Source organism: Peromyscus maniculatus, chromosome 10 (genome assembly GCF_049852395.1).
Source record: "Peromyscus maniculatus bairdii isolate BWxNUB_F1_BW_parent chromosome 10, HU_Pman_BW_mat_3.1, whole genome shotgun sequence".
Lineage (NCBI taxonomy): Eukaryota > Metazoa > Chordata > Mammalia > Rodentia > Cricetidae > Peromyscus > Peromyscus maniculatus.
In genome coordinates this window covers 96,694,328-96,712,601 of record NC_134861.1, presented here as the reverse complement: position 1 = coordinate 96,712,601, position 18,274 = coordinate 96,694,328, and the positions used below count along the sequence as shown (strand labels likewise).

At 44.2% G+C, this 18,274-nt stretch overlaps 1 long non-coding RNA gene across 1 annotated transcript; it reads left to right on the top strand.

The window, feature by feature from the left end:
- The first annotated feature begins 21 nt into the window (after positions 1-21).
- LOC143267673 (uncharacterized) lies at positions 22-3,109 on the top strand. The gene is made up of 2 exons (XR_013043066.1): positions 22-2,543; positions 2,627-3,109. It is a non-coding gene; the product is annotated as an uncharacterized LOC143267673 (long non-coding RNA).
- Positions 3,110-18,274: the final 15,165 nt, after the last annotated feature.

Sequence of the window (18,274 nt, the reverse complement as noted above, 5' to 3'; positions counted from 1 at the left end):
TGAGCGGGAACGGGGGGCGGAGGGGGAGGGGGGTGGAGAGCCTCCCGCCAGTCACGTGATCCGCTCGGTCAGGTGACCTGCGCCCCGCTGGGACCTAGAGGAAGGGATCCCAAGCCTCCCGGAGCTGCCCGCGTGCCGCTCTCCACGGTGTTAGTTTTTTCCCGGAAGCCTCTCGTCCAGAAGGACAGCCAGCCGCTGTCCCACTGGATCCCAAACCCCTCCTACACAAGCGCACAGTCGGGGCAGTAAACTAACTAACGGAGGGCAAAAGTCAGACAGGTTGAAAGTGGTAACACCGAGACAAGCTGGTAAGTTTTAAGGATCTAGTCAACTTCGGCCTCTGCACTTTTGAAACATACCTTAAGGTGTTGGCAGTTTTTAAAGCCGGATCGATCAGATTTCAGCTATATGCTGGAAACTGCAGGACTGTCGGGGTGGGACAGCAATAAGGAACTTGACTCTGCTGTAACACAGATTACAGCAGTTGAGGGTGTTGTCTTTGTGATTGTACTGCACCCATTAAAATCCCTCGAGGTATGGGAAATTTCCTTTTTTTATTCTCCCAGCCCAAACCTGGTGCCATATAGGTAGGTCCTGAAGTAAATACTATAACTATATATTCCTTCTCTGCACTTTGGAGTGCAACCTAACATTTTCCTGAAGCTGATTGCCATCTGTCTGAGGTGCCAGCATTCAAGGAAGGTAATTCACCTTAGGCTCCACTCCCTCTGAGAGATGGTTATCCTACTTCAGCTTGTTCCACTGCCTCCTGTCATGAGAGAAGCTTATTTCTCTACTGGACAAGTGGCCCGGTCACAGCCATCAACACTCACCAGCACTCTAGATCTTTCAGCAACATTCCCCAGCCTCTAAAAATCTCCCCCCTTTTGTTTCATGAAAATCGAATCCAGTTCATAGTGCAGTCTTTCTTATGGCAGCTGTCATCAATAAAATCTCTCCTTGTGTCTTTAACTAATGTCCTCATATAGGCTTATCTTTTTAAGATTTACTTACTTGATGTGTATAGGTGTTTTGCCTGAAGGGCATCCCAAGTGTGTAGTGTGGACATAGTCCAGAAGAAGGCTTTGGATCCCTCAAGACTGGAGTTACTGTTGTAAGCCACCGTATAGGTGGTAGGAATTGAACCCAGGTCCTCAGGAAGAGCAGCCAGTGCCCTTAAACTCTGAGCCATCACTATAGCTCAGGCATTATTTATCTGTGACAGCTCCTTCCAGTAGCATTTCTCTTAAAATCTTGTTGATAGAAAAAGCATAGCTCTCAATTCAAAGGGTCTCAGAGTTTCTTCTGGAGCAAAATGTGAATGCCTATGGCCCCAGGAACACAGATTTAGATTACCCCAAATATCATGTTCCGAGGTGGTAACAATTTCATTAAGTTTCTATAGCAGTAGAACAAAGAAAATCCCAAATCAAGACACTTGAGATATGTTAGTAGATACATCAAGTAGGCCCCAGTTATAGCACATCAGTGAAATCTCTAATATGGACCTCAGATGTTATGTGATCTTCTTTGGGATGGGGTCTGTTTATGCATTAAAACAGAATTTATATAATAGTCACAGTGAGGGCAATAAATAGCTATTTAGATAGATAACCCAAAATAATTTGGCTCTGGACCTGCAACATTCCAACTCTTCAGTCATTGACCCCTCATCAGTTAGCCAACCTTGTAGAATATTGATGTAGTTGTGGCTTTTTTTTTTTCTAGGAACTTCAGTTCAATGTACATTTGAAAGCAGATCTTAGTAGCTTGTAAGTGTAAATTCCAGCTCAGAAAGTTGGGGCACAAGGATCAGAAGTTCAGAGCCAGCCTGGGCTTTATAGTAAAATCTTATCTCAAAAAAGAATGAGTATTTAAAAAATAAATATCAAATAGGGCATGGTGGTGCACACCTTTAATTCTAGCACTCAAGAGGCAGAGGCAGATGTATCTCTGCAATTTGAGACTAGCCTGGTCTACATAGAGAGTTCTAGGATAGCCTGGGCTATAGAGAGAGACCCTGTCTCCCAAAGGGCTGCTTTCTTGTAGAGGGAAATGAGGAATAAGAAGCTAGTGACATCTGATTAGGGGAGTGCTCAGTGACTGGGGATGTAGCTAAGTTCTCAGTGTGCACTTACCATGCCCAAAGCACCGAGGACTTGTGGTAGTGATCTTGTAATCCTGGCACTCAGCAGGCAGGAGAATCAGAACTTCAAGGTCATCCTTGGCACATAGCAAGGTCCGGAGGCAATGTTGCCTCAAGAAAGGAGAAGGGAAAAGATCGGAAGGGCAGGAGGAGGAGGAAATGGGTGGGGTGGGGGAGTAAACAGTCTCCTGTGGGAGTCACTGCTTGAGGAAGGAGTCACTTTCCATTGCAGTAGGCGTTCCCAAGCCCGTCCCAGTTGAGCAGAGATGGACAGTACGAAGCTGCTAGCCACGGCACAAGAGAAGAGCAGTCCATCTAAGAAGACTGGAAAGTGAATATGCTCTAGGAAAGGGGAGAGCTTGCCTGCTAACAACAGAAGGCCAGCACACGAAGCACAGTGAGCAGTGAGGCTTGGCCTCCTTCCCTCGGGGTTCCTGTGGAAACCACTACGAACATGGAACCTTCTCTGCACTCCTGCAGCTGAGGAGCCACGTGGTCCTCTGTGGTCAGTGAGAGTAAGGTGGAAGTTTGCTGTGCGAGTCTTGTGAGAACATGCCGTCTCCCTGGTGAAAGGGTCTGACTTGCTCCACACGTCCATTCCACCTCCACACTTTGTCCCTGCTGGGAAGGAGGGCAACTCTCCTAAAAATGGAGACTGCCCTGTCGGAAGCTGTGCCAAGTAGAGCACAAGAAGGAGACTGCAGCTTCAGTGGGTCCTGAATATTTGCATCAAGCCTGGACAAGCTGCTTCAGAATGGAGGACAACAAATTCCTTTCCTTATTTCTTTCTTTCTTTTTTTTTTTTTGTTTGTTTGTTTGTTTTGTTTTTTTAAGACAAGGTTTCACTGTTGAGCTCTGGAACCCACAGAGATCCTCCTGCTTCTGCCTTCCGAGTGGTGGGATTAAAGGTGTGCACCACCACCACTGCCCAACTGGAAAATAAATTTCTAATTGGCTAAATTATGGTTGGGTTTGTTTTTTTTTTTTTTTTAATCTGACATGACAGTGAAACATTTGCTGAGTTTTTTCTAGATCTCATGCTATGAAAAGCCATTCATACTCCACGGATTTAGTCTTCACAAAATAGATACATGGCTGGGAGTAGTAGTGCTGCTTTTAATCCCAGCAGAGGCAGAGGTAGGCAGACCTGAGCTCAAGGCCAGCTGGGTCTACACAGCAAAGTCTAGGCCAGTGAGGGCTACGTAGGGAGATGCAGTCAAAGAAAAAGAAGAAGAGAAGGAAGACGAAGTTACCCAAGTTGAAAGTGGATAAACAGAGTTTATTATGAGTTATCGTAGTGGGATCGTGAGTTATCATGGTGGTACACGGTCGTCAGCTTTCCATTATCTTGATGACATGCATGAACTTCTGAGGTTCTGTTTGGCTCATGGTTTCCCAGGGCTGGTTGACCCTGTTGCTCTTGGACTTATGCCCAGGCAGCACATTGCGCACAGAGCACAATCAAGCTGTTCACTTCGTGGGCAGAATGTGAGAAAAGGGACGGGCTAGGGTTCCAGTACCCCTTGAAGGTTGGTCACCAGTGGCCCAGCTTCTTCCTGATAGGCCCCACCTCCCAGAGGTTCCACCATCATCTCCCAGTAGTGCTAAAGTCTGGAAACCAGGCTTGAACACATGGGCCTCCTGGAGACATTCAGAACCCCAAACTCTAGCCGAGTGAAAAGTGGGTGGCCGGTTTCTTGATGTATCACTTACTCTCGTTTCTCCTTTCATTCTCAGTCTACTGGGTCAAGCATAGCTTCCCTCTCCATTCCCAAACCTAAGGGTTTTCTTCTTGCCTCCTGTGTTCGCCCCCACAGCTTCTGCTTTTTGATGACTTAAGGGGCAATGAAAGAATTTTTAAAACTCTCACTCAACAAAGCTTGGCTTTCAAGATTAATCCTGTGCTAGAGACTGAAAGTCCCCCTGACAGTCACACCTTTGTTCTGACCATATCTGTTCTTCCCTCTGAAACACTGGAACTATTATTTCAGTGGATGGAGTGCATCTGGCAATAAAATATGAGAATATTTTTAAAAACACATCTAAAATATTTCAAAAAATTATTCCCATGGTATTTTTCATTTTGATCATGCAATTTGAGCAGACTGTTTAACTTCTCTGTTTCCTTGCCTGTGAAATGAGGAGATGTGATAGTCAATACGGAGCCATGAGAACTAAGCAAAACAGTTTATAAAATGCCTAAGAAACATCATAATAACTATGTTTTCAACATAATCTCTACAAATTGTCCTGTGTTATACATGTTACCGCATCCTCTAGGGCATCTGCTGTGGTTTTCCCTGGGATGGGGTACAGACTCAGCACCAAGTTGCAAATTAGGTAACTTGTCCAGGTTCATACAACATATCTAATAGTTGGTACAGCCCACTGTGTCCATTTTCTTTCATTGCTGCAACAGATCAATAGTTTGAATTAGAAATTTTTTAATCTCATGCTTCTAAAAGTCGGAAACTAGTTTCACAGTTCCAAAGTCAAGATGGCAGCAGGACCACATTATCGGAGGGTTCTGCAAGAGTCTGTTCTTTGCCTTCTCTGCCTTCTAGGTCCTTGTGACTCCTAGCATCCCATGGCTTGTGGTCACATCACTCCAGTCTCTGCTGTTGTCGTCATATTGCCTTCTACCTTTTCTGTTTTGGCCTCACTCTTTGATTTAAGTAGTGCCAGTCCAGACAATCCAGGATAAGAACTCCATCTCCAAACCCTTAATGACGTCTGTAAAAGCCTTATTTCCATATTAGTTACTATTTTCAGGTACTTTTGGGGATAATATTTCAGCTTGCTTTATCATGATTCAAATTTAGATCTGAATGACTATGAGCTCCACTTCCTAACCAAACATGTATGTGTTCACTATTAAATGCCTGAGTTATTTAAGCATAGTGGCAGATACTGTGGATGTGAAGTGAATGAAACCACCACCATTAGTTATCAGGCTGCCCTTATAAACCTGTGGGTTAGCTGAGGAGGTAGATAGTGGTTTAAAAAGAAAGTAATAGGGCTGGAGAGATGGCTCAGAGGTTAAGAGCACTGGCTGCTCTTCCAGAAGTCCTGAGTTCAATTCCCAGCAACCACATGGTGGCTCACAACCATCTGTAATAATATCTGGTGCCCTCTTCTGGCCTGCAGTCATACATGATGTATACATAATAAATAAATAAATAAATCTTAAAAAAAAAAGTAATAATCACACAAATTAATGTCAAGCTGCAAGTATGACTTGTGTTCTGACTGGAGAGTCAGGTTGCTCTGCAGAGGGATGATGGGAGACCTGGTCAAGGCTGGGAAAGTCCTCCTAAGAAGCAACAATTGATATGAGATCTTAAGGAAGAGGAAGAGTCACTGGACATAGAGAATAAGCAAGCCTTACAACACCTCTACTGCAGAAGATGTAGTATGTTACATACTCAGAAAGTCAAGTTCCCTCTTTCCCTCTGTTCCTTAAGGAATCCACTGGGGCAGGCTGGGGGAGATGCCTCGGGGGTTAAGAGAACTGGCTCCTCTTCCAGAGGACCTGGGTTCAATTCCCAGGCACACACACCCCCCCCCCATGGTAGTAAACAGCTATCTGTAACTCCAGTCCCAAGGGATCCAAAGCCCTCTTCTGGCCTCTTAGGACACCAAGCAGGCACATGGTACACACACATACAAACAGACAAAACACTCCCACACACATGTAAATAAAATTACTAGGGCAGCTACAGGGTTATTTTGATCAATAGATTGACAATACGATGTGGCTGTGGAATACCCTTTCCCCAAGAGTCTTTTTAACTTGCACTGCAGCAGGCCACACAACGTTGTCTCCAGGAGTCATAATTGAGTAGATTTTAATAAACCTGTACTATATGTTGCTCAAGCAAGGCAGAAAACAAAAAGGAAACAGTCTACTGTGCCAAGAGACAAGTGTTTTCTCAGTTACTCAACGTTCTAAGATGTGACATGATCAAGGATGTTCAAAGGGCCTGACAAACTCTGCCATTAGAGAAAAATAAGTCTTGATTCTCAGATAAGTTGTCAAGCAAGACAAACTCATTCAAGGACAATTTTTACAAATGTGTTGCTATGTGTTACAAGAGAATTCAGAAAATGTACTTTTGAGTTGAAAGTATTTTTGAATGTTTTTATCAACATTTATTACATGAAAGAAATAAGTGTATTTAAGCAGCTAGTTGAAAACAAATATGCATGAATTTGATGTTTTTAATCATTTCGGTGTCCTATAAGTAAACTCCCATCAATACATTAGTATCTATAAAACTAGAGGAGTTCCCCCATCACATAAAAACCACCTCATGAAGCCAAACATGGGATATGCACCTATCATTCCAGCACTCAGGAGTCTGAAGCAGGAGGATCATGATCCTGAGGAAAGCCCGTCTGTACAAAAAGGCCTGTCTCAAAAAACTGGAATCACTTTGTTTATTTTGAGTATATACAGTTAAATGAAACCATAAGTCATGAATAGTATATAACCTATGGGAATGCCCCGAGAATTATCCTTGAGTGCTCCTATTCCACATGTAGGCTCTTAGCAGTCCTTACTCTGATTTGTTTCCACTCTGTCTACCTCAGTCACCCTGTTTAAACCCACCATCAGCTCTTTCTTGTATATTATGATCACTTCCATTTGTCTTCTATACCTTCTCTTCCAGAAGCCAATTTCCCACACTGACCACAGAGTGGGTCTTTTTAAATTCTGAAGTCAGAGCATGTGACTGTATTATTTAGAACCTTTTCAATGGTTCTATCTCTCCACTTTTTAAATTTTTTATGTATATGGTAGGTGTTTTGCCTGCGTGTATGTGAGTGTACCATATGCATGCAATGCTCATGGAAGCCAGAAGAGGACAGCAAATCCCCTGGAACATGAGTTTTTGTAAGCCACCATAAGGGTTCTGAGAGCCAGCTAAGCCATCTTCCCAGTGATCAGTGATTTCCCTGGTCAGTGATTTTCAGGTGCACTGAGAATTCAAATAGTGGCCCATGAGGTGGCTTTGTGAGTACAGTGCTTGGTGCACAAGCCTGATAACCTGAGTTCAATCCCAGAACCTGTGTAAAGGTGGAAGGAGAGAATCAGCCCCACAAAGTTGTCTTCCACATATGCACCATGGTGTACACACAACGCGCACACACACACAGGCATACACATACACAAAATAATAATCATTTTTAAAATTAAATTCAAATTACCATAGCTTGCAAGGTCTTGCATAGTGTAGCTTCTGCTTAGCTTTGGAACTTGACAACAGTCTCCTCCTTGATCACTATGTCAGCCATCTTCTCTTATCACATTTTTTAACAAGTTACTGCTGCCACAATCAGTTTTGCTCATGTATAAACACCTGTACAGCATATCTCTCTATCTGCCATGGGGCTTTTCTGATGCCAGGTTTGTGAGATAAACCCATAAGGATCCCATATGGCTGTACTGGAGGTCACCTGCCCTCCTGGAAGTGCAAATTGACATTCCACAGACAACCCATTGAACAGTGGAGAGCAAGAACCTATAGATGAGTTCTCTCTCATCCTTTGGATGGAAAATTCTGAGTACCACATGACTGGTCAGAATCACAAGTCTCAAACTCATAAAGCATCACACATCAGTAACATACCCTTGTATTCATTAGTTTTTTGTTTTTCTACTGTTTCACAGGTTCCGAATTCATTTCCCTAGAATCACTTAAAAAGCTCTCCATGTGTGTCTTGGGCTCTGCTTTTGTGGTATCTAACCTGTGACAGTTGGTAAGAGAAGTGGCCTGGCAGTGAGACGTTGAGGGTAGGATTCTGATTCAGGATGAGGACTTCAAGGCAAATGGTTAAATTGAGAGATAACTGACAGAATGCAACAGTAAAACTTGTACCAAGACTTCATTTGTGGAGACATAAGGCAAGCATTGCCTCGTGGGAGGCATTGGCTCTCCAATGATAGGAGAAATCATTGGGTCAAGGAATAAAGTTGGCTGGTTTAGAATTGGTTTTAGATGTCTTGAAAAAGAAAAATCAGAAGAACAAATCAATCAGCCATCTATCCAAAATAGGATATCAAATTTGGGAGTCTTATATCACCATTTAAAGAACACCTTATATCACTGAACCATGTAGTACCTTGAACTAAAGTGCACGCCTCAGATTTAGTTATAAAGGTAGTAGAAATTTAAAGATGAATGCAGTTTTGCTAGGTGTCTGAGGCCAAAACTTGGGTCCTAGTAGAAAAAGAGCAAGATCTCAAGGGCTGAGATGAGGGTGTTTAGGGTAAAAGAAAGAACCTAGAACTTCTGGGACAGGTCAAGTACAACAAAATGAACTAATTCTAAGAGGTGACCAGCATAATATAGGATTGGCTACTGAGAAATGGGGGTCTCTAAGAAAGGGTGTACAGCAAAATGTGCAAGATCCAATACAAGAGGGACAGAATGCCCAAGGGAAAGATGAGGTCTTGTTGAAGAGGGTGTGGCTGTGGTTTGCTGAAAGATAAGTTATCCATCTTTGTCCACCTACAGAAATGTCTGGAGGTTACCCCCTGAGTCATGTGGAGAGTAGACTATCTAGGCTGCCAGAAAAGTCTCTTCAGTGGGTCTCCCCTAGGGTTGACAGTGAATGTTCTAGCTTCTGGCAGCTGGCTGCTGTGCCCTGCAGGAATCAGGTGCAGTAGAGGGGCATGGGCTTCGGGAACCCGAGGGAAGGAAGTCAGGATCAGGAATTCACTTTTTCCTCATGTAACTTAGCTGTGTTCTCTCTTAATGAGGCTTAGCTTATTTCAGCTAGCAGAGAAAAAAGATCTAGAGGAATCGGGTGTTTCCATGGAACAGGGGGAGAAGGGTGAAAAGCAGTAAGTGGGGTGGGGGAGCAGCATAAAACAACGAAAGGAGTCCAGAAAGGGAGGATGGGCAGGTGGCTTGCTGCACAAGCTGAGGACAGGAGTTCAGGTCCCCAACTCCCACATAAAGCTGAGTGGACAAGCCCTAATAGATAATCATGACCTCTCACCCAGTTTGTCAACATGAACCTGTTCTTTGATCCAGGGTCACTAACCAAAAAGGAGTGCTGTACTGACACCACAAAAATACAGATAACATATTCCTCCATTACTTTTCCAAATAGGCTTATGACTGTTCAACAGAGCAGTTGTAGACTAGGCAAAAGGTAACATCCAGACTTTGTAATATTTGCGCTGATACTCATCAAGGAAGCTGGAATGCTCTCATGGCCTCTCTGCTAGACACTCACCAACACTAAGTGATAAATGGACTCTTGACCTACATTCAAGGCACAGCAGATCTTTTGGCTCTCTGAGCCCACCCTATAGTTATTCCCTTGATCACCAATAGAAATTGGGATAGGAATACTTCCATACCAGATCTATGGAAGGGGCATTGGGTAAAGAAGGGCCAAGTGAGTCAGAGGTAATCTCATTCGGTAGAGCAAAGATCACCACTATCAGGAGATTCTATAGTATAGGGGTGATCATCCCCATCGGAATCTCACTCTCCTCAGTTCCATTTTCCAAATCAGATGCATGTGGTGAATGCTGGTAGCCTCTCAGACAGTTAATCAGACAGAAGCTCCAGTCTGGAGAGCTCTTCCACTGTGGTACCGGTCTTACTCCATCTGCGGCACTTGGTGTCCTAACGGTGCTAATGGCCTGGTGCATGTTTTCTTTCCATTACTGGTCATTTTAAGAAGTGGGAAGTAGTTTCCTTTCACAAAGGGCAGACACATTCTAGGGCTTTGTAAACCTTTCGGCTGTCGTCCACAAATAGAGCTCCTAGGGGCCTTACATAAAGTGACATTGTGCAGAGTACTGTTCTGGCTCATGTTGATAACATCAATTTTCAGGAACTCTGTGGTCAGCAAACAGCTTGTGATCCAGGTGCACTAATGAGACATACAAGTACCAGAAAATGGAGATTAAACTCCATTGGAACCTGAACACCTGTCGCTTCTATGAAATGTATAGAGGGCCAACTATCTGAGGCATCCCTTGAAGGTAGATGCACAATGTTGTTCTTTCTATCATGTTCTTCTAAGAATAGGTGACATCGTGGCCTCTTTGGATTTGAATATCATGAATATAGATAACCATTGGGTAAATGGCTTTGGCATATTTATTGTTTACCTCAAAACATGTCTGCTTTTGAGTAAAACTCAGAGGAACACAGTGTTCTAGGTCAAGCCAGCCTGTGCTGAAGGATGTCTTGGCCCAGGAGTTATTTGTGGGAGATAAGAGGCTGTATGGTATCTTCCAGTGGACGGTCAAGAGCAGAAGGCCCTGTCGCTCTGAAGCAGAACTCTGAATTTTATGGAACAGAAATATTTGCTATTTGGAAATCAACTGTAGGCCTATTACACAGCCCTAGTAGACTACCAGTCCCCAACCGGGGGAACTCAAGTGACAATGACCAACATGTTATTTAAAAAAAAAAAAAAAAAAACCATTTAATGCCTAAGGAAACTACAAATGTTCTTCCAAATTCTGTAAGATGGTAAGTCCCAAGGTGCTTTTTGGTTAGTTTTATTACAGCAGTAGAAAAGCAAACCAGGCCCTCCCCTCCCCCTACAATGCCCATGTGCCCTTAATCCTGCCTCTTTGAATCACATGCTTCTGATACACACACACACACACACACACACACACACACACACACACACACACACACACACACACACACAATTCTCCCAATAATCTTTTATCAGTTCAATTCACAGACCCCCAAATATTGGACACCAGAGAGTCAAGTGTTTCCTCTCTGACAGCCAAGCCTTTGGGCTCTGAAGAAAGATTCTTTCCAGGACAAAAAAAAAAAAATCACTTGATTTTAAAAAACCAACTCCAGCTGGGCCGGTGGTGGTGCATACTTTTAATCCCAGCACTCAGTAGGCAGAGCCAGGTAGATTTCTGTGAGTTCGAGGTCAGCCTGGTCTAAAGAGTGAGATCCAGGACAGGCACCAAAACTACACAGAGAAACCCTGTCTCAAAAAAACAAAAAACAAAAAAAAAACAAAAAAAAACTCCAAGAAGAGGGAACATCTGCAGAAGGCTGAAATGAATGAAAGGTACTCTCTCTCTCTCTCTCTCTCTCTCTCTCTCTCTTTCTCTCTCTCTCTCTCTCTCTTTCTCTCTCTCGTGTGTGTGTGTGTGTGTGTGTGTGTGTGTGTGTGTGTGTGTGTGTGTGTGTGTGTGTATGGACGGACACAAAGCCATATAGCCTCTCAGTAGCATCAATGGAAGAGACAGCTCCCGGGATCAGGTGGGTTCGGTACTGGGATGAGGAGACTTCTTGTGATCAGTTCTATTTTTGACAGAGGCCATGATGTCATCAGAGGGTGGAGGGTGGGAAAGGCAGTACGGGGAGTTAGAAGAGTGGCAGCAGTTCCTCCAGGAGCCTCGGGGTCTCCTCGCTCCGCAGTGATTGAGGGGTGGGTTGGAATGGGGAGTGTTCCACTTGCGCAGCAGATCATAGGAGGGAGTGGCTGGGGCCTCACAAACACTTAGCACGACCAGCCTGGGTCCGCTCAGGAGAGCAGGGAAGGAGTCTGGGGATGGGACATGGAAGTGACTCTTGATTAGAGAAAGCCAGTCAAGCAGACTCTAGTAGGCTCATTCAAGTGGGTGAGCTAGAGAGGACTTAGGGTGCTGAGCGAGGGTGGGTGGGTGAGGTGGAAGTTCCAAGCTGACACTGGAGAGCAAGCGGTACAATAGTTGGGAAAGCTCAAGGCCATGAATAGAAGCATAAATGATAAAAAATCAGATAAAAAGGAGGTCCACTATAATTTTTTGCCCTATTTATACTACCCTGTGTAGATGGGCCTCTAATACATAATATTGTGCAATGTTTTCATGGTTGTGTAACAGAGAGAGCTCAGAGACAGAGCTTCACCTTCCCCACATGGATCAAAGAGCAGTGAACTTGGAAAGGTTATTACAGGTCATCAGTGGTAGAGGGTTAGCACCAGTAATTTAATGTGGAGATAAAAAGGGCAAAGACAGGGTTGGCAATTCTCTAAAGCCCTTGGGAAATCAAGCAGATAAGTCTTTAGGGGCCTGGAAGGCTACAAATAACAAAGGTGATCTTTAAAAAGGAAGAGGGCTCCTGAGGGTCAGGTGATTTCAGTGCCATGAAAGGTAAGGTCCAGAGCAGGAAAGAGGAATTGTGATAAGAACAAACGAACGTTGACTAATGCCCCAGGCAACAAGGTGAGGCCATTGAACCCCTTGCCTTCCCTTTACTCTATGCCTCCCAGAGTGGAAATGCTCTGATATGAAGTAAGTTATAATGAATATCCATAGTCATCTTGAGGGGAAGACCAAGATAACAAGTGGAGACCATGGAGAAGGTTGGAACCTCCTCCTCCTCCTCCTCCTCCTCCTCCTCCTCCTCCTCCTCCTCCTCCTCCTCCTCCTCCTCCTCCTTCACCTCCTCCTCATGCAGAGCTTGTCCTGGGATCAGCAGTCACAGAAACTGGATCAATTACACAGAGAGGCAGTGAGTGCTGGTGCAGAGCGGAAACACTGTACAAGAACTCCCACTTAGTGCTAGAGTGCTTCCCTGGCACGCTCAAGTCTGTAGTTGGACCCCAGTACCAGTACTACAAAATAATAAAAAGGTACAGTTTGGACAGCTGGTGGAGTGAAAGTCTTAAATAAGATGTCCATATTTAAATTCATGTCACACTTGATCTTTATATATCTAGTTCAGCTCTGGCCTCATGGCTGTAGAATATCAGCCAGGAATTTAATTTACTTTTCTCGATGCATGTCCTTGGGAAGGATTTCCATACTTAGGGCCTGATAGATCATAGTTTTCTGAAATCATTCTGTGGCTGAATTAGTCTTCAAAATGGTTAACATGTATGTTTATGTGACCACTGTTTCTCTGATTCCATCTTTAAAACACAGATGATCATTGGGTCAGTGACAATGTACTGTATTTTAAAAGAACCTGAGGAATGACACTTCAGCTATACTCCAAAGTGCTTCCCACAAGTTATTCATTGCCTCAAGTTATTCGTTGCCTCATTATTAAGAAATGCAGTTAGCCAGGCAGTGGTGGCACATTCCTCTAAACCCAGCACTCAGGAGGCAGAGAGGTAAGCAAATCTCTGTGAGTTTGAGACCAGCCTGGTCTACAGAGCTAGATCCAGGGCAGCCAGGGATACACAGAGAGGCCCTGTCTTAAAACAAATAAATAATAATACAGTTAAGAATTCAAGAGACAGCTCAGTCTTCAACGTGCTTGCCACCTAAGCATGAGGACCAGAGGTCAATTCCCAGAGTTGACATAAAATGTTGGGCATGGTGGTACATGCTTGAATCCCAGTGCTGGGGAGGCCGGGACAGGAAGAATCCTGGGGCTGGCCTCGCCTAATGGGTGAGTCCCAGGTCCCAGAGAAGAGGCCCCATCTCAAAACCCAGATGGACAACTGTCCTGAGGAACAACACCTAAGGTTGATTGCCCTCTGGGCCTTCACACCGGTGCACATGTTTGTATACTTGCACACATGCATGCACCGGTGCACCGATGAGCATACACACATGCTCTCACACACAAACAAGTTGAATATAATTCCTTAATAATTTATGCTAAAGTTGCAGTGAAGCAGCTGATGAGGGGAAAGGTGGGCCTGTGGGCACCTTCCCTTACATTGTCAGCACATGGAGCTAAGGCATGATGGGCGTGAGGACAAACACAGTGAGGCATTTTCATCAGACTTGCCAGGGAGAGAACATAGTTCCCAAAGAGTTTGCCCAAGAGGAGATGCACTGTATATAGTATATAAGCGAAGCTGCCCATGCCACAAACAGCTGAGATCCTGTGAAGCTCAGTCTCAATGAAGGCTAAAGAACACCAGAGGGCAGAACAGAGACGCCCCCTAAAGGGAGATAACCATGACTGCTGGGTAATCCATAACCTTAAACCAGAGGCATAGTAAATGTGCATGGAGCTAATTAGCATGGACGCTAATAATACCCTGAGCATGTTTAAACACCAGCTAGTGAATGAGAATGAGGATGTGACTGCTCCTAGGTGTGGTTGAGGAGAAGGTTTTTGGTAGATATGAGGGAGAGCCCAGCCTCAGGCATCTGGAAGGGTCTAGGCTGAACCAGGTCATGAGAGGAGAAAGGAGGGGGAAATGAGACAGGAAGAGAGAGAAAAGGAAGAGGCGAAAGGACAAACAGACAATGAAGAGAGGTCCAGGAGCAGAGTCGAGAAGAACCAACAGAGAAGCCACAAGTGTGTAGCCAAAATGGCCAGGTTATATAGGAATCAGAGAAGCTGGGGGAAGGGAAGGGAAGCTCAGGGGCTGGAGAGGTTTAGGGTGGAGGTGGAGAGTCAGAACGACTCAGTGACTTGTGAGTAGGGGCTGGGGGAGCCTAGAGGCTAGAGTAGACCTTGATGTGCTAATAGCACCACAGGCATAGGCTAAGAGAGGAGCATATGTCCCTTTTGCCAGTGGTGAGGATGACCCCTTTTAACTCTGCGGGAGGTTCGAAGTGAAAGTGTGTTTATTTCTCTCTCTGTATCCAGATAGAAAATACCCCAAAGACGCTACCCCACGACAGTTACCTCCACTCCTCCGCTCCCTCCCACCTGCATTCTCCTAGAAACAGAAACAGCTGTAATTACAAAAGGAAACTAATCTTTTCATAAATTAGCATCTCACTGACTAGCCGCCCTTGCCTTTTTATTTTCTTTCATGGTTTATTTGTCGTCAAGTTGATTTATTTGGTATATCCCAGTTTGTATAGCTTATGCAAAAATATGAAGAGAAACAAGCTTCAATGGCATTTTCTTAGTCTTTAACTCAGGTCACTTGTTGCTCGTGGTTTTGATCCACAAATAGCAGTATTTTTGCCCAAGGTTAGGAAAAACAAAGATTAAATAGCAGTACATTTTCATTACACCATGGGAAATAAATAAAGTTCCATTTTCTGCCTCGTTCGGCTTTCTCCCGCCGTGTCAAACAGTGGTGTTTCAGTTCAAGCTGGTGTTTGACATTTGACCTCCTGTCATTCATGCTGACTCATTTAAATAGTCTAGATGGCAATTCTCTATACAAATTGTCAAAATTTTGTATGCAAATAGACAATTTAATAACATTCTATGAATCTTATTGTTTAAGTTTTTATTAAAATACAAAATGGTATGTTAAATCTGTATAAGATGTGGTACATGTTAGGATGTTATGTGAGCCTTCTGGGACTTAGCTATATGCCCAACCCTTGGTTTTTTGAGACAGGATCAGACTAACCTTGAACTAGTGATCCTCCTACCTCAGCCTTCAGTGCTGAGATATGTGCTGGCTAGTTCTATGTCAATGTCATACAAGCTACATTCATCTGGGAGCAGGAACCTCAACTGAGAAAATGTCCCCACCAGATTGGCCTGTGGGAAAACCTGTGGGGCATTTTCTTGATTGACTATTGATGAAGGCAGGCCCAGGACCCTTGGGCAAGTGGTCCTGGGTTCTATGAGAAAGCAGGCTGAGCAAGTCACTAGGAGCAAGTCAGTAAGCAGCTCCCCTCCATGGCCTCTGTGTCAGCTCCTGCCTCCAGGTCCTGCCCTGCTGAGTTCCCGCCTCCAGGTTCCTATCTTACTTGAGTTCCCTTCCTAGTGGTGGACTGTGATATAGAACTGTAAACTGAAATAAACCTTTCCTCCTCAAGTTGCTTTTAGTCATGGCTTTATAACAGCAAAAGATACCCTACCTAACACAGATACATCTGTGAGAATGGTCACATTATAATTGTTGAGTACAATGATACATGAGAACGTGAACTGTAATTTACCTGATCATCTCATTTCTAGAGATCTGAGCACATTATCACTTAGGATCAATAAGATTAAAAAATTATTGCTTTTATCTATTCATTTATTTATTTTTGTTTATTTTGTTTTGTTTATGGAAATTGAGTCTAGGGTCTGATGCATGTTGGACAAACACTCTACTAGCCCCCCCCCCTTTTTTTTAACTTTTTATTGTTAATAAAATTGGGATCATATGTTTTCTAAGAAGTCATTATTTGACTATATGTCATGAAATCTGTAAAAGTCCTATTGGGCTGGCAAGATGGCTTAGCAGGTAGGAGTGTTTGCCATGGAGGCTTAATTACCTGAGTTCACTCCCCAGAGCCCACAGTGAAAAGAGGGAACTGACTCTCCAAAATTGTCCTCTGGCCTCCACATGCCCCATGCAGAATGTGTACACCATTTGTATTTGTGTTATACAAACACAAATAGTAATAAAATAAAAATAATTTTAAATTTTTGAAGTTATATCCCAAACTGGAGATTGTTATACTGAGTGAGGTAGCCCAGACTCAGAAAGTCCACATGTTCACTTGCTCCCATTTGTGACTCCTAGCTACCGAACTTTAGGTTTGAGTATACAACTTGGGGTAACCTTAGGAGCAAGGAAAATAGAAAGGGACTGTTGTGAGATGAAGGAACGGTGAGGGGCGGGGATAACAGGACAGGTGATATGGAGTGGGAGATGGGGCAGGGGGTGGGTTAATTGGGAGAAGAGAAGGGAGGTAATAAAGATGGAAAGGCAGAAGAGATAAATAACACTAAGGATATTTGAAAGGCCAACAGGAAACCTAGCTTAAAAAATGTGTGTGTGTGCACAGCACTCATGCATGAAATTCTCAAAAATTAAACATTAAATTAATTCAGTGAACCAAAAAAATTATATCCATGCCAGTGTTTCAAGAAGAATTCTCTCATTTCGTAGATGCAAAAATACAGGTCTGAAAACACTGCACTGTGGAAGCCTCCCTGACGCCTGCCTGGGAACCCTTCCCAGCTGTTGACACTAACGCTAAAGTATATGAAAGTTGTGTCTTTCGCCCGTTAGCCTTGGTGTAACTTAGAATGCAGATGGTCTGTTACCCCAGGCATTTGTCAGATGTTTGTCTGTTGGTTGTCTCTGTAACTCTCTTGTAGTTAGTTGGGAGAGGAATGTTTTGTTGTTAATGCTTTCTTAATATTCTAAGGCCATTCTATGCACCTGCCGAAGTTGACCTGAAGCCAACTCACCTATTGAAGTGGGCCTTCTTTCCCGGCTGCTCACCTATTGAAGTGGGCCTTCTTTCCTGGATGCTCACCTATTGAAGTGGGCCTTCTTTTCTTTCCTGGCTGCTCACCTATTGAAGAGGGCCTTCTTTCCCGGCTGCTCACCTATTGAAGAGGGCCTTCTTTCCCAGCTGCTCACCTATTGAAGTGGGCCTTCTTTCCCGGCTGCTCACCTATTGAAGAGGGCCTTCTTTCCCGGCTGCTCACCTATTGAAGTGGGCCTTCTTTCCCTGGCTGCTCACCTATTGAAGTGGGCCTTCTTTCCCGGCTGCTCACCTATTGAAGTGGGCCTTCTTTCCCGGCTGCTCACCTATTGAAGTGGGCCTTCTTTCCTAGCTGCTCACCTATTGAAGTGGGCCTTCTTTCCCGGCTGCTCACCTATTGAAGTGGGCCTTCTTTCCTAGCTGCTCACCTATTGAAGTGGGCCTTCTTTCCCGGCTGCTCACCTATTGAAGTGGGCCTTCTTTCCTGGCGTGTTGTAGAAGCTGACCTCCAGCACAACAGTCACTTCACTATTTTCATCACAGTAGCTGCGACTACTTGTAAAAAATTGTTGACATCAGGCTTCTTGACTGACGATGCTCCTTCCTAGAAGGATCCAGCACATGCAGAGAGTCCAGGACCCTCACCTGAGCTCCAGTCCCTCCGACTGCACCTCCCAATCTCTGTAGTAATTCTCTAGTCTTGGAAGGCACTAAAATGTGTATGTGTGGAAGGTTAACTGAAATGGCCACTCCACCTACACAGCTATAAGTCATCTATGCTGGGGTGAGAAGTCTTGGTGATGTGGCTGCTGTAGGTAACCCCGTTACCCTGCACTGTAAGTACCCTCACTGGTTGCCCAGGGTGAACTTCCACGGACTCTTCTGGTCTGGAAATTTGTCATTGGTTCTCCAAAGGAGGTAGCTGTTTCTTTGTGTCTCCCCAGGGAAAGAGCTTCTACAACAGTTTGTCAAAAATCTGATAATCACTTGATGGCCAAAGGGAAGAACATAACATCTAAGAGTACCTGAGTGCTAAACCTGATAGTCTC